Source organism: Mus caroli, chromosome 7 (genome assembly GCF_900094665.2).
Source record: "Mus caroli chromosome 7, CAROLI_EIJ_v1.1, whole genome shotgun sequence".
Lineage (NCBI taxonomy): Eukaryota > Metazoa > Chordata > Mammalia > Rodentia > Muridae > Mus > Mus caroli.
In genome coordinates, this window is record NC_034576.1 from 82,056,428 (window position 1) to 82,069,985 (window position 13,558).

Consider the following 13,558-nt stretch of genomic DNA (forward strand, 5'->3'; position numbering starts at 1 on the left):
AGGCGGTGTGTAGGGGGAGTAAAAGGGTGGGCAGGGGGCTGCCCTGCCGCTAACAATGCAGCCTTTATCGAATTATTCGACGAGTCAGCCCCTGAGCACCATTAGCATACGGCTGGGGGGTTGCTGGAGCTTCGCCCCTCGGTGAGGTCAAGTTCTTGATAATTTGATCACTTTTCACCGGCTCTGGCAGCTGCCTTTGTGTGCAGTTGGGGGGTCTGTGTGCAGCGTGAAGCGGAGCAGAACTGGCGGGGAGTGTACTCAATGGCAAGGGGCCTAAGCGGGGGGCCTCCCGCCCCGACCGACCGGCCCTGCCCTGCATACAAACCAAGAGCAGGCTGCTGGGCGGGAGAGACATAGCCCAGATCCTCTAAACCTCTATAGTTCTGGTCGGACAGCTGGGGCCGGCGCCTCCCCAACTTCCCCAACTGGTTAAGGGGGAAGCCAGGCTCTCTGGAGCTCCTCTCCTTCCCGCCCCAATAAATGGCAACATAAGATGTATTACAATGTCTAGCAAATAAAAAAGCAATTGGGGGAAAAAAATCTGAATTCCGTTCCCATGGCAACCCAATGCTGCACACCGGCCACTCAAGCTCCAGGTCCCTCTTAGCTGGGCGCAGCGAGTGGGGCGTGCCACTGTTCTGTGTCCGTGGTTCTTAGCCCCACAAGGAGCGGAAGGTCCCTTTGAGGTTTCTCTGCCTTCAGGTTCCTCTCCTTCCTGCCACTCCCTTTACTCTTTCCTTATCTTGAAGTTTGGGGGCCCTGCAACTTAGGAAACCATTAGGGCTCCCGCGTGGTGGGTGTATACCCAGCTATGGACCCTATCAAGTGTAGGGAAGAAAGGATCCAAAGTCAGTTCACATTCCTTAAGGCTTGGGGTCCTTTGGGGTTCTTTAAGGCACATATCAGTGTATACATGCTTTAGCAGATTGACTGGGAAGGATTAGAGCTACCATCCTGCCTTGACCCGTTTTCTTTTCCTTGAACATATTAAGGAAGCACATCTGGAGGGCGAGGGCCTACTCCTTAGGGAGTAGCACACAGCGCAGAAGTGCAGAGGTGGGCACTACCTAGGTCACCTTACCTCCATCTTGGCCCAGTTCAATCCCAAGAGCCTCTTGCCTTAGTTATTTATAAGATTGGTCTCTCAGCCTCTATCCAGAACCTGCCCAGCCCCCTTGTGATAATAGAAATCTTTTTCCATCTTTGTGCCTACCAGCCGTTCTCCCCCCACCCCCTGCTTAGCAAAATTATCTTAACAACAAAAAGGTGACTTGTGTAAAAGTAAAAATAAATTCAGTGATACAAAAGGAGAACCTCCTGGGCCTGGGGAGGGGCAAGGTGTGGCTTCCATATGGTAGATGGAGAGTTTTTCACTGCATTGCCTTGGAATGTTAGACAAAATTAAACGCGGTGGCAGGAAAGCAGCTGTCTCTGTGCCTCCTTCTCAGGGACTCATTGGGTGGAAGGAAGGGGTTCGAGGTCCTTTCATCTTTTCCTTCCCGTTTCTTAGGCCTGTGAAGGGTCACCCGCATGTTTGTGGACCCAGGAGCCTCCCTCCCCCCAACTGCATCTACTGGGCTTGCTCCCCCTTCCTGGTGCACCTGGGAGCCTGTGTGCTGGTGGTGACCTCATTTCTGAGGAAAGCAGAGCAGCTCACTCAGCCTGCTTGCCCAGCACTCCCTGCCTCCACGTCTCGTCTCGTGGATGGGCTGGGGCTTCCCCAGAGCCTGCCCCGGTACTCAGAGCCTTCTCTTCCCTGGCCCCTGCTCCTTTGCTATTTTTGTAAGAGCCAGTCCTTCCTACACCAAGGTGGTCACATAGCTTCACGACTGTGTCTGGGTGTAGTTCAAATGTGTGTCGCCTTTGGTTCTTTTGCTGTACCCCGTTAGGAGTCCCATGGAGGAAGAGTCCCAGCCTGAGACAGTGCAGGACTTTTACTGCTTTCTATGAAGGGGAAAATCTGCTGATACAAACCTTGCACTTTAGGGAAAAGATGAGGGCCGCAAGGGAGGAGGTGGTGGTGGTGGTGATGGAATGGGTCTACTGATTCTGATTCATAGAGTTTATCTCACACCCATCACAAAAGGTTTTCAGGGGGTGCCAGCCCATCCATTTTATCCTAACAGAGAGATGTTCAAATCCCACCCAGGACCCTTGGAGCCCGAGACACAGGCTCAAAATTGTGTTCCTTATCAACCTCCCTAGCTAGCCTAGGGCTTCCTTGGGGAGCTTGGAGGGCCTGGGGCCTCCTCAGCCTTTGCTCCCCCCTCCCCATCCTGTCCCATTTGTTTCCCCAAGGGTTCTCTGGCCTGACTGCCCAAGTTTGGGTTACACTGCTCCAACTTGCACTAACTAGTCTCTTTCTATAAGAAAAGGCTTGTGGGTCCTGAAAGCGCCCGGCTGAAAGTACAGTTGGAAGCCTAAATTGGTTGAGATCTCAAAGATGTCAACACCTTTCATTTTACAACTAGAAACGCGGAGCATGTCGCAGAAGGTCACACGGTAGGCCACTTGGCAGGTCAGGGTTGAGAATAGCCCTCGTTGAGAAGGAGACTTCGAAGGCTTCTTCCTCCGTTGTCCAAAGAATTTCAACACTGAACTATACCGGCCATATGGGCCTCAACCCGACCAATGAAAAGCTGGCATCCGCAGTCATCACGGAAACGCACGGTGCAGCGAGGCCAGAAGCTGGCTCTAGACTGGTTCGGGAGTTCTCGACCGCTGTCGGACCTCCCGGGAAATGGGAACAGAGCACGAAGCAGCCGGGCCAGGAGGCCTCCCAGGACCCAGTGCGACGCTGAAAAGCATGAAGGGTCGGAATTAGGCGCTCATTTAGCGAGCGTTACTAATCCGAAGTTACAGCGCTAATTCCCTGATCCCGCCGCTCCCACACGCAGCGCCGGGATTAGAGGAGCGGCCGCCGACCGCCCCGCCCTCGCCCCCAACGCGCAGCCCCGCGCCCCGGGGTCCGCGGATCCCGCTAAGCCTGCGCTGGCGCTCCTGACCGGCCGAAGGGTGCAAGCCGGCCTGCGGAGCCGGGCGGGGAGAGCTCAGCCATGAGCCCCGGCACAGTCTTGCCCGGATTGATGCGCCCTTAAGGGCCCCGAGAGCCGGAGTGGTCCGGAGAACCACTGGGTTTTCTCCCATCCGGGTGTCTACACCCAGAACAGCGGCCCTTTGGAGGCTGCGGCGCCATTTTAATCGCCTTCTCTTTCTCCTCGGCTTCTCACACGCGTGGGGTGGGATGTCCTTGTCCCCTGTTCCACCCAGACTCGAGCCCAGCCTACCTTCCTTCACCCTGGATTAAATGGCCAATCAGCTTTGGCCTAGGATGGGATGCATATTACCATGGCGACGGTTATAGCCCCCCTAGCAGTGGTACCCAATACGGAGGGTGTCTTCACTCCACTTGAAGAGTGTGAAAGGAAATTGGGAAGGAGCTAGAGGTAAGAGCCTGAAGGAAGGTTCTGGCATTTTATCCTTACACAATCCATTCTGGACCCTATATGGATGAGGATGGTGTGGACCCCATCTTGAGAACTACCTGGGCTTGTTCAGCTTTTTAATTAGCTGAGATGATCACTCCACAGTCTTTCTCATCTTGGTCCGAAGACCCTTCTCTCTCTTCCTAAGAGAGTAGGAGTCCCAGAAAACTTTTCCCAAACTGCCCTAAGTGTAAGTCCCATGATTCCAGGCAAGTCCATTTTCCCATCCAGAAGATGGGTTGTTGTTCAGGTGCACCCAAGGACAACATTCAAGGACAACATCAAGCATACAGTGATACAAGCTCTGTCGTGGTTAATGCCTTCGAGGACAGGACTTGTTGGGGTAAGACCCAAAAGCTAGGGTGTCCTTTCTAGCTAGGGTGCCTCACAGATTCCTAGAGCTAGCTTTTGATTTCTCCTCTAGACAGCTGGAAACTGTAGAGAGGAAGGTCGTTAACAGAGGAGCCGGGGTGGGGGCTGTGACTGGAACAAAACCTTGGTCAGTGGCTCTGAGAATGGGCGGCCGCAGCTCCTATAGCGCTGGCTCCTTCCTTCCATCCTGGTCCGGCTTAAGCGCCACTTTAAGTGGTCCCTGCATTCACTGGCCAGCCCCTCACCGCAATTGAGCCGCAGGGGTTTGAAAAGAGGGCCAGGGCCTCAATGACAGGACCTTGGGCCAGGCTAATTGGTTTTGGTTCAAGGGGATAGTGGATTTGTGAAAAGCTCCAAACCGCCTTTCCCACGCCAGAGCCAGGTCACGGCTTTAAGGGAAAAGGTTGGAAGAGTTTGGGGCCAGGGGAGAAATCTGGGAGCCAGGTGCCTAGGACTGATCCTCTTGTACCGTCTAAAGCACCCCTCTGCTTGAAGAGTAGGGGCTTTGAGGGACCTCAGGAGCGCCTGTGTTTTAGGGACAGACAGGTTGGAGACCCCGCATGCCTGCACTGTGCCAGAAGAGCCTCTCACTTCTGAGTCTTTGGCTAACCCTCCCTGTGAAAGGGGCCCACTTTCCCCGCTGGGATCATTCAGAAAAATAAACCACAACAAACAGGCAAATCAGAGATGGCCGAGGGAATTAATAGTTCTTACCCCAAAGAACTGAGACAGTACTACAGTTGGTCTCAAGAAAATGTACCTATTCCTTGATATGTCTTTAAACTACTTTGGGCACTAGCAGATACTTGAGAGATAAGGAACAGGAAGTCCTCAGTATTTGAAAAATAAAATATAAAAGGAGTGTCCGAAGTTTTCTTTACAGTCTCAAAAACCAACCATGAATTGTACCTTGCCTTCAGTATCACAACTTGTAAACGCTTTACCGCTCTTGTCTCAAAAGGCCTTGGAAACCTATGTGTTTGCACCAAATGGTGTATAATCTACCCATTATATGGGTGTGTATGTACCTGCTTTGTTGATATGCAGAATCCTACCCTTATATTAACAGTCATGGAAAGGTGAAGAGTCAGCACTATTGTTTGTTTGTTTGTTTGTTTGTTTTTACACTATGATGGAACTCCAGACCAGCTCAATGCTAGGCAAGTGCTCTACCACTGAGCTACATCCCTAGTCCAGCCCTATTTAAAGGGACATTGAGTCCATAAAGAATTGCATATCATCTCCATTGTGTGTTGAATGGAACATTCTAATGTCATCGCCCGCTGAAGAAATTCTTCCCCAATCTTCCCAAATCTGCCCTATGTTTGCCTACTTGAAGCATTTGATATGTAGAAAAGGGTACTTTGGAGAGATAGAGAACTCTATGTATTACATTTTCTGTTTTTATTTCTATTTTTAATTGGCCAGAGCCTAATTTCTCCCAGCCTCTGTTAATTTGCACATTGGAGATTCGTGTGTAAATATGCATGTGGCATGTGTGCACGCCTGGGCCTTCTTATCACCAAGCGTGTGTTTAAATACACACAATCCGCATCTACACATGATTATGGGCTTACTATTTGCCTCTTCTCGAGAATTGGGTTAATTTTCCCTTGGCTAATCCTCAAACCCATTAAGTTCTCCTCTCCTCTCCTCTCCTCTCCCCACCCCCACCAAAAAAAATGCAAACCCCACTACAGACCAATGGTCTCACCCTGCTTCTCCAGCAGGCAGCTCTCCAGGCTGGATGCTGGAGTGAAGGTCCCTATTAGGCAGACTTCATTAATGTTACCAAATATACCCCGGCACATTTACTCGGCTACTATGAAGTATTATCATAAATAATTAAAATTAAACTGCACTTGTCAAAATAAATGAACAAAGTGGAGTTAGTGATGTCTTTGCTTTGATTTGCTTGCTAGGGCCTTGCTTACTCAGTAATTTGAAGAAAAGAAGAAAGAGAAGGAGGGAAGAAAGAGCAACTGCCAGGAGAAGGGCAGAGCTGTGGAAAGGAGAGGGGAAGCCCTCCTCAGTCATCTGCCATTGGGCTTCCAGTCATTAGGGCGCTCTGGGAGGCTGGAATGCAGCCTGGGACGTCAGCTCATAATGAATATTGAGGTGTGGATGTGGAAGGGGGATTTCTTTGTTTACCGAGGAAAGGCCATGGGAGTGGGGGAGAGGATTGCCTTTGGGGATTAAGGAGTGGGCTTTGTTTTTATGAAGGGCCTCACTTCTTTTCTGAAGTTTTCTGCAGCTAATTGATTCAATTCAGACATTCCTCTTCCCCACTTGGCCAGCGAGGCCTTGGTCCTTGTAAGATGTGCACAGCCCAGGTTCCCCATCTGCTCTGCCCCCTTTCTCCACTGTGACCCTTGGAAAAGGGTGTGAACCTGCACATCAACCAGATTGGGTGGATATGTGAGATGTGTGCAGGAGACAGACAGACAGACACACACACACGCACACGCACTCACGCACACGGACTCACGAACACACACACGGACATGAATATTGCTAGAGGCATGATTTTCATCTGTAAATAGATTATAGGTATACAGTTCTATGAATTCTGACAAATGAATTTACACCCAAGATAGCAGTTCCCCCTTTCCAGAAACTTCTCTCTTGATTCTTCCCAGTCTGCCTGCTCCCGCACCTGTTTTGAAGTCCCTGTCAGTTTTACCTATCCAGGGTTTCATATAAATGGAATGTATGCCAGCACTTTTAAAGAAAGAATTTATTTCAAGTCTGGAGGGAGCACACTCCTTGGAGGCCTGGCAGAGCATGTGTCCAAGATTATCAGACTTGGGTTAAGCATTCTCCCCCTCAGATGGACCCAGAAGTCAAACCTGTAATTAGATAGGGATGGGGGTTGGCTTGGGCTGGTCCTTCCACAGGAGAACCCTATTCTCACCCTGGGTCTGTTAATGAGCTGGGGACAGGTGAGCCTCACACATTCCAACTTGCCTGCCTTCAGCGGCATCCAGGAGCTGGTGGTGAGCTATTAATGGAAGGTGCAGGCTTTGTGCTAATTAGAACTCTTCAGCTTCCATCTGTGCAGCATTGGAGCCCCTCACCGGTCAGCCTCACCACCCCCACCCCAGCTTGCAACCTAGTTTCTGTTTCCCCCATGAATTAGGGGGTGCTGTGAGCAGAATTGCTTCTCACTGGCTTGGATTAAATCCCTAGTCTTAATGTGTTTTAGAAATGTACAGGGTGGCATTTCTCAGACCTCCCTCTTGGTAGGGTATAGTTGGATGGACGTTGAGGAACCATGGGCACTCTCTAGGGTAGGACAGGGTTACAATGTCTGTTACAATGTCTGTCGGAGATTGTTTTGTAAAGGACTTCTGGAGAGTGTGGCTCCAGTCCCTTGAATTCTGGATGTCTCTGGAATCTAGTCTGATTGTTCTCACCTCACCTCACCTCACCTCACCTCACCTCACCTCACCTCGCCCTATGACTGCTCCAATCTTTGCTGCCACAGACAGACTAGGCTAGAGTCATGTCCCTTACCCTTCATCTGAAAACAAAACAAAATAAAACAAAACAAAAAACCCAAAAACCCCCCAAAAAACAAAAAAACAAAAACAAAAACAAAACAAAATCCACCTCCCCAAAACTTTAAAAATGTAGTATTTCACCTCAAGTCCAATGGATATAGTTTTTGACTCTTATAAAGGTTTCATTGAAAAAGACTTCATTAATGTCATTTAAAGAAAACACGGCTTTCAGAATGGAGCTTGGGAGAACTTCTTGCCTAAAATATGAAGGGAAAAGAGAGGGTCATCTCCATGAATGCTCCTTTCAGCTTCTGTATTCCCTCAGGTCTCTTGGGGTTGTGTGCAAAAATATCAAGCCCATATGCCAATGCATCTCATATCGTTCTGGTTGGGTTATCCTGATAATATTATTGTGAACTGTGAGTGGGTTGTGGTCATTGTGGGGCTTCTCTGGTTCCCTCAAGTTTGCATCTACACTGAAGAAGGGTGGAGCCTGAGAGGGTTGCAGAAATCCCCTGCTTAGGGGGAAGGTAGAACTGGCTTGCTTGTGTGGCTTTTCCTGTGGGTGATCATTCCTCACTTGAAGTTCTAGAGTTCAAGATGAGGTAGCACCAGGTTTAAAAACCCCACAGTGTAAATTTTAGAAAGGCTGAGCTGCTTGGTGTGCTGCACTCTGAGGCAGGATTCTTTCACAGGTTCTTATCCTTTTCCACACTGCATGAATCCTGGAGGTGTGACCTCCACCTCCCTAGGTGAAATGGGGACAATAGTACCTGTACTAACAGGGCTCCTGTGAAATTTACATAAAACATACAAATAAAGTGCCTGGCACACAGTAGGTGTTGGTCAAATGGTATCTCAAATGGCAGGGGCACACACACACACACCCACCAAGGTCTGAAATTCAAAACTCCCCCTGCTGAAGGCAGAATGAAGACCCCACTAGATGCACACAGTGTCACCAAAGGGTCCATAGGCTGCCTACCTCCCCAGATAGTACCATCTCTGCTGAGTCCAAGGACTGCAAAAGAGCACACACACACCCCACCCCGTGTATGGAAGATCAAGGAGAGACAGGTAAAAATTCTGGCCTTGGGTGATTAACTAGAGGGATGTCTTGAGACACTTGAAGTCAGCAGACTGGCATTAGCTACTCTTGCAAGGAACGCTGGAGCTGAAAGCCAACTCAAGTAGGGCAGTGGTTAGTGCATGGAGAAAACCTCCGGGGGGTCTAAATCCTCACTAGTTGTGGCATTGGGAAAAGCTATGTTTGCGCCTTGGTTAGGTCGAGATCTGCCAACGCACCCACGCATCCAACTGTCCTGTCTAGTACCAAACATGGGTACTAGATAGAACCGCTCCCTCCCTTCCATAGCAGGTACCAATGTCTCTCCCACTTCCTGGGCGCGCGTGGTGGGAGCGCAGAGCTCCAGCAATTCCCCCAGGCTGTGGTGGTGACCTGGAGGACGCCTGTGTCCTCACCTCCAGGCCAGTGCTACAGGACCCTTGAGGATTCGAATAAACCGTACACACTTCTAGGGGTCGGTGGCGGGTGCCCGTCTTATCCCCTCTCTGTTACAGTTGCTCACCAGCAGGCGCTCCAGATTCCCGCATTTCCTTCCTGGGCTCTGCAGTCCCCATCGCTAATCCCTACAACTCCTGGGCATGGAGGGCGCCCCACCGCACGGGAAAGGTGAGTGGCTGTAGCCAGGAAAGGAGGAAAAGTCGAGTCTCAAAAACAAAACAAAACAAAAACAAAAACAACAAACCCCAACCAACGAGCCGGCGACCAGGAACGTCGGAAGATAACAGAACCACGATGATAAGGAGACTGTGTTTCTACCTGAATCCCCTGAAAGGCGACCCCCTCCCTCTCAAAGCCAGAAACTAAAGTCATCCCCACCCCCACCCCCAAGTGTGCTATGGCTTCAATAATACACTTGCTGGCTTGTGCTTTGTAAGGCAACCCCGCTGGGCTGGGTGTGGAGGGACCCCGCAGGCAGAGCGCACTGGGGTGCCAGAAGCAACCTGGCCTCCAAAGTGGCTTATTGGACATCTCTGGCCTGAGCTTGGCTCGCGAGGAGCGATCGGGAGCCTCGGTGGTAAAGGGGCGGCCTGCCCGGGGCTGGGGACCTGGTCCCGGGCGCTCGCTCTCGGAGCCCGTGCGGTAGGAGCTTAGGCAGAGATTCCCTTGGCGGCTCCGCTCGCACCTCGAGTCCCAGGCCTCTCCGGGCCTACGGAAGCACCGGGTGCCCGCGGCGAAGCCGGCCGGGCAAGGCCCTCAGAGTACGGCCTGAGCACACACACCGGACGCCCGGGACCGAAAAGGAGACCCGGAGGAGCAGCCGCGTCCCCTGGGCCTGCGCCAAGGCTTCGGCGGGGCGCGCTGCGGGGCCGGGAGGCCATTTTGAGAGCGAACGAGCGGCGGCAAGATGGCTGCGTGGGCACGAGGTAGGTCGCAGCGCCGCAGGGTGCGCCGAGCTCCTCCTCGCGCCAGCAGGGCCGAGCCAAGCCCGGGGGAGCGGCGCGCACAGAGAGAGCACCCGGCCTCGGGGGGGTCCCCCGGCCTCGTCTGCGGTGGGCTGGCGCCAAGCATTTCAGGGTCCCCGGACCATCGACCATCGTCGCCCCAGGACCCTGTTCCGGAGGCCACCGTGCCTTTTCTGGCTGTTGAGAAAGCAGCAAGAGAAAGTAGGCGGTTGCTGGGCCCCTGGCAGGTACGCTGGCCAGAGGGTCTCCTCTGCCAAGCTGAGGTTCAGGCCCAGCTGACCAACAACAGTGACATTAGTGTGTGCTTGTTTGTTTTTGTTTTGTTTGTAGTTTGGACCCGAGAGCTCTTGGACAGTTATTTCCAAGCAGTGCTAACCTGTGTGACCAAAGTCCACACTTCCTTGAGGCTAAGGCTGGAGGTAGTAAGCACCCCTCTCTCCATTACCCTGGCCCCTGGTATGACCCTAAGGCAAAGATAGTCCAGGGCTCCAACCTGAGATCTGTGAAAGTGTGGTAGAGGCTGAGGGTGACCTAGAGACCCCCATTCCTGCCGCTCAGGCTGGGGTGAGTCTGTTTGAGGATGAAGGTGACAGAATGGGAGCCAAGGGACAGCATCTTTGTATTTGCCCTCACCAGGCCTCAGCCCAAGAGTCACAATTTCATTTCTTTCTCTGTGCCCTATTCCATCAGTCATTGGTCTGTCTGCCTCCTTAAGCCATGGATGCTCTAAAGCAGACCCTACACATGTATGTTTGTGTACAGAGTCACCCACCCGTTATCAATTTATGTTCGTGGGACTCTGCCTTGTCCCGGGGCCTAAGAAGGCCTTGTACCTCCTTAAATGAGTAGGGTGATGAGTCCCTTAAGTGACTTCCACCAAAGTGTGTATTCAGAGCTGTTAAGCCTGAGGCCTTGTTCCTTGATTTAAATCTCTGCAAGTACATACACATAAACATAAATACAAAGATTTAGCCTGTCTGTTCTCCTTTCCAGTAACCTTCAGGCCTCTCCTGAACTCACACCCCCTTCTTACTCAGCCTATGTGACAGGTCTCTTGGCCAATGTCTATCACAAAACCCTGGCTTAGAATAGATTTCATGATGGGATATTGCTATTGCTCTGAGCTTCCTGGCAGTCAAAGACAAAGAAAACATGATGACTTTATAAGCTTGCTCAAAAGGGGAGCTTATCAGGATTTGTGAGAGATGAACTTTTTTTTTTTTTTCTGACATATGTTTTGTATAAAATTTAGAGCTTTCATGAGATGGGGATGTAGCTCAGCGGTAGAGCACTTGCCTAGTGGTGCACGTTACCTAGCACCAGAAAAAAATATATTAAAAAGCTGGGTGATTATGTAGGTTGCACTCATATATCATAGATGGGGCATGAGCCCCCCCAAAACTTGATTTTACCTTGAGGCCACTAAGTAAGTACAATAAGGACATGGACCGGGGATCCTAATTACCAGTCCAGTCCCCAATATCCAGAAGCCAGGCTTTACTGGACCTCTCAACAGGGAAAGACTTTACCTGTGGCCTATGAGTCTCACTTTTGACGATGATGATTCTTTCGGCTGGGGTGCTTTCTTGTTCTTTGCCCTGGTTCAAGGTGCTAAACTGGACTTATTGTTGTAGGAATCCATAAACACGTTGTAAACAAAAAACTAAAGCTGAACCCAGTGTTGAGATGACAGTAGGGCTGGAGACGCTGCAGTGGTGACTATGGGGCAGGTACTTTGTTTTTTTCAGAGTGGAGTTCCTTTACCTGGTAATATAACCCCTCTGAGCCCCCCCCCCCCAGGAAATAGTGTGAGCTGGGTTCCCCCTGTATGCTGGGCCTCGTTCCTAGCTGCACTCCCACACATGCTAGCCCTTGCTGGAAGGGGTCATTTGTCTTTTAGGGGGAGCTGTCAGTGAGGACTACAAATCCCTTTAGGTGAAGCAAGGAAGGTTTCCCCTGTTGTGCCAGGGGATCTTTTGTCTTCTTTAGTGGAGTGCCGGCTTCTTTTCCTCCACAGGTTTTGTTCTTGTGGCTTTAAGTACGCACACTGACCTAGGTGTGACACAGCTTAGTAAATGTCACTGGCCCCCAAAGGTGGAGTTTGAATCCTTGGCTTGATGACTGTAGGAAATAGTTTAATAACCCAGAAATCTGTACCCAAAAGTGTCACTCCTGAATGTGGGGAGGGGGTATGCTTCTAAGTAGGAAGCCCCCATTTTCAGAAAGGCTCTGGCCAGATCTGGACCCAGTCCTAGTGTCTTCCAACAGGGGCTCCAAGGGCAAAGCCGCAGAACTGGGTCCAGTTCGCAGCTAAAGCCCCAGCTGCAGAAGAAAAACAGGGTTCAGCTCCCTAGATTAGTTACTGTCTGCAAGGATTAAAGGCCCCAAATAATGGCTGGCTTCTCCCCTCCTCTGTGCCAAGGGAAGGCATGTAAATACAGCCGCACGCCAGCTTAGGCAGTAGATGTGTATAAATCGAATTTAGCAAATCAGATCATGGTTTAAATGCACTATTTAAAGCAGTCCTGCAGGGAAGCCTTTTACAAAGGGAATAATCATTTTGTGATGCTAATCATCAGCCTCCAATTTATCTCCTTTGTAAGTTCAGATGTTGGTGCACTGGGTGTTCTGAAAGTGGGGCGCTCTGGTGTAGGGCTCCAGTGATGGCTGTCTGCCTTCCTTTCCTGACCTCTCATTTTAAATGGGTGCATGTCCCGTTTCTCACTGGGGGCCTCAGGATGCGTGTCACTTAGCCTGATAGTTCTCATCCATCCCACTCATCTTTTCATAATCTCATAGAGGCCACCATTCAGCTGCTCCTGGCTCCTTTTCTAAGATTTTTCCTCTTCCTGGGGGAGATGCAAGCCCTGCTGTTCCCAGGCATTGGAACTGACTCCCTCTCTGATCTGAACCTTCTTTTGTTTCCCCTGAGCTTCTGGTACTTCTGTTGTTGATCATAAAGACGATTTCAGAGATGACTACATGACACTTAATCAACCTCTGAATTTAGAAGGCAAATTAAATGCAGGCACCCCTTTATTGAATAGGTAGTGTCCATTCACAGAAGGAAAAAAAAAGCGAGCCCTGAGGCCTGGATGTTAAAGTGACTTTTTCCCACAAGTTAAAATCAGAACTCAAAGAAGAACCTGTCTCCTAATTGCTATAAAAGTGTTTTATACACTGAGCTGTAGTTCCTTTCTCTGCAGAGAAAATAAAATCAGACCATCTGGGTGGGAGAGAGAATGAAGGAAAGAGATGGATCGGAGTGGAATAAAGGAAGTGGGCAGGAAGCTGAGGAGCTGTGAAGAGCCTGACCTTGCTTAGCTCAGAAGCCCTGATATAGTGTCTTTGTCAATGCTGCCACTATTGACGCGTTCCTTGGTAATTATGACTGTGTGTTGGCATGGCGACTCAGTAAGAAGACTAGAGGCACTGGGTAAATGCACGGCTTGTCCTCGCCTTCTAAAGCAGAGAGGAGCTTTTGTGGGTAGTTCTTCCAGGGAGACGTGGTGGAAAATTCACCAGACCCTGTGCTGGGGCATGGGTATTGACGCACCATGGGAGCCAGGTGGCCCTGAGCAGGATGGCACAAACAAGACTTGGTCTGACACGGAGGTCTCCCAGATCCACCCTCCAGTTCCTTTCCATTGTCTTTGTTCCCCAGGCTTGTAACATCTAGTGTGTCCATTCCTAGTCCTTTCTGGGTTG

The 13,558-nt window shown here is 50.6% G+C and overlaps 2 long non-coding RNA genes across 4 annotated transcripts in view; one reads left to right on the forward strand and one right to left on the reverse strand.

Moving 5' to 3' along the window:
• Positions 1 to 13,558, forward strand: part of LOC110298708 — a 34,276-nt gene that overhangs the window by 5,932 nt on the left and 14,786 nt on the right. Inside the window, exon 1 of one of the 3 annotated variants that reach the window (XR_002378402.1) lies at positions 9,574 to 9,811. The exons of the other annotated variants lie outside the window; for them this stretch is intronic. This is a non-coding gene — a long non-coding RNA (uncharacterized LOC110298708). Of the gene's footprint in view, positions 1 to 9,573; positions 9,812 to 13,558 lie in introns of those variants that run through there. 3 annotated transcript variants of the gene reach the window in all.
• On the reverse strand, positions 6,590 to 9,633 carry LOC110298707. The gene is made up of 4 exons (XR_002378401.2): positions 9,571 to 9,633; positions 8,950 to 9,061; positions 7,502 to 7,617; positions 6,590 to 6,706 (listed from the first exon to the last, which is right to left on the reverse strand). It is a non-coding gene; the product is annotated as an uncharacterized LOC110298707 (long non-coding RNA).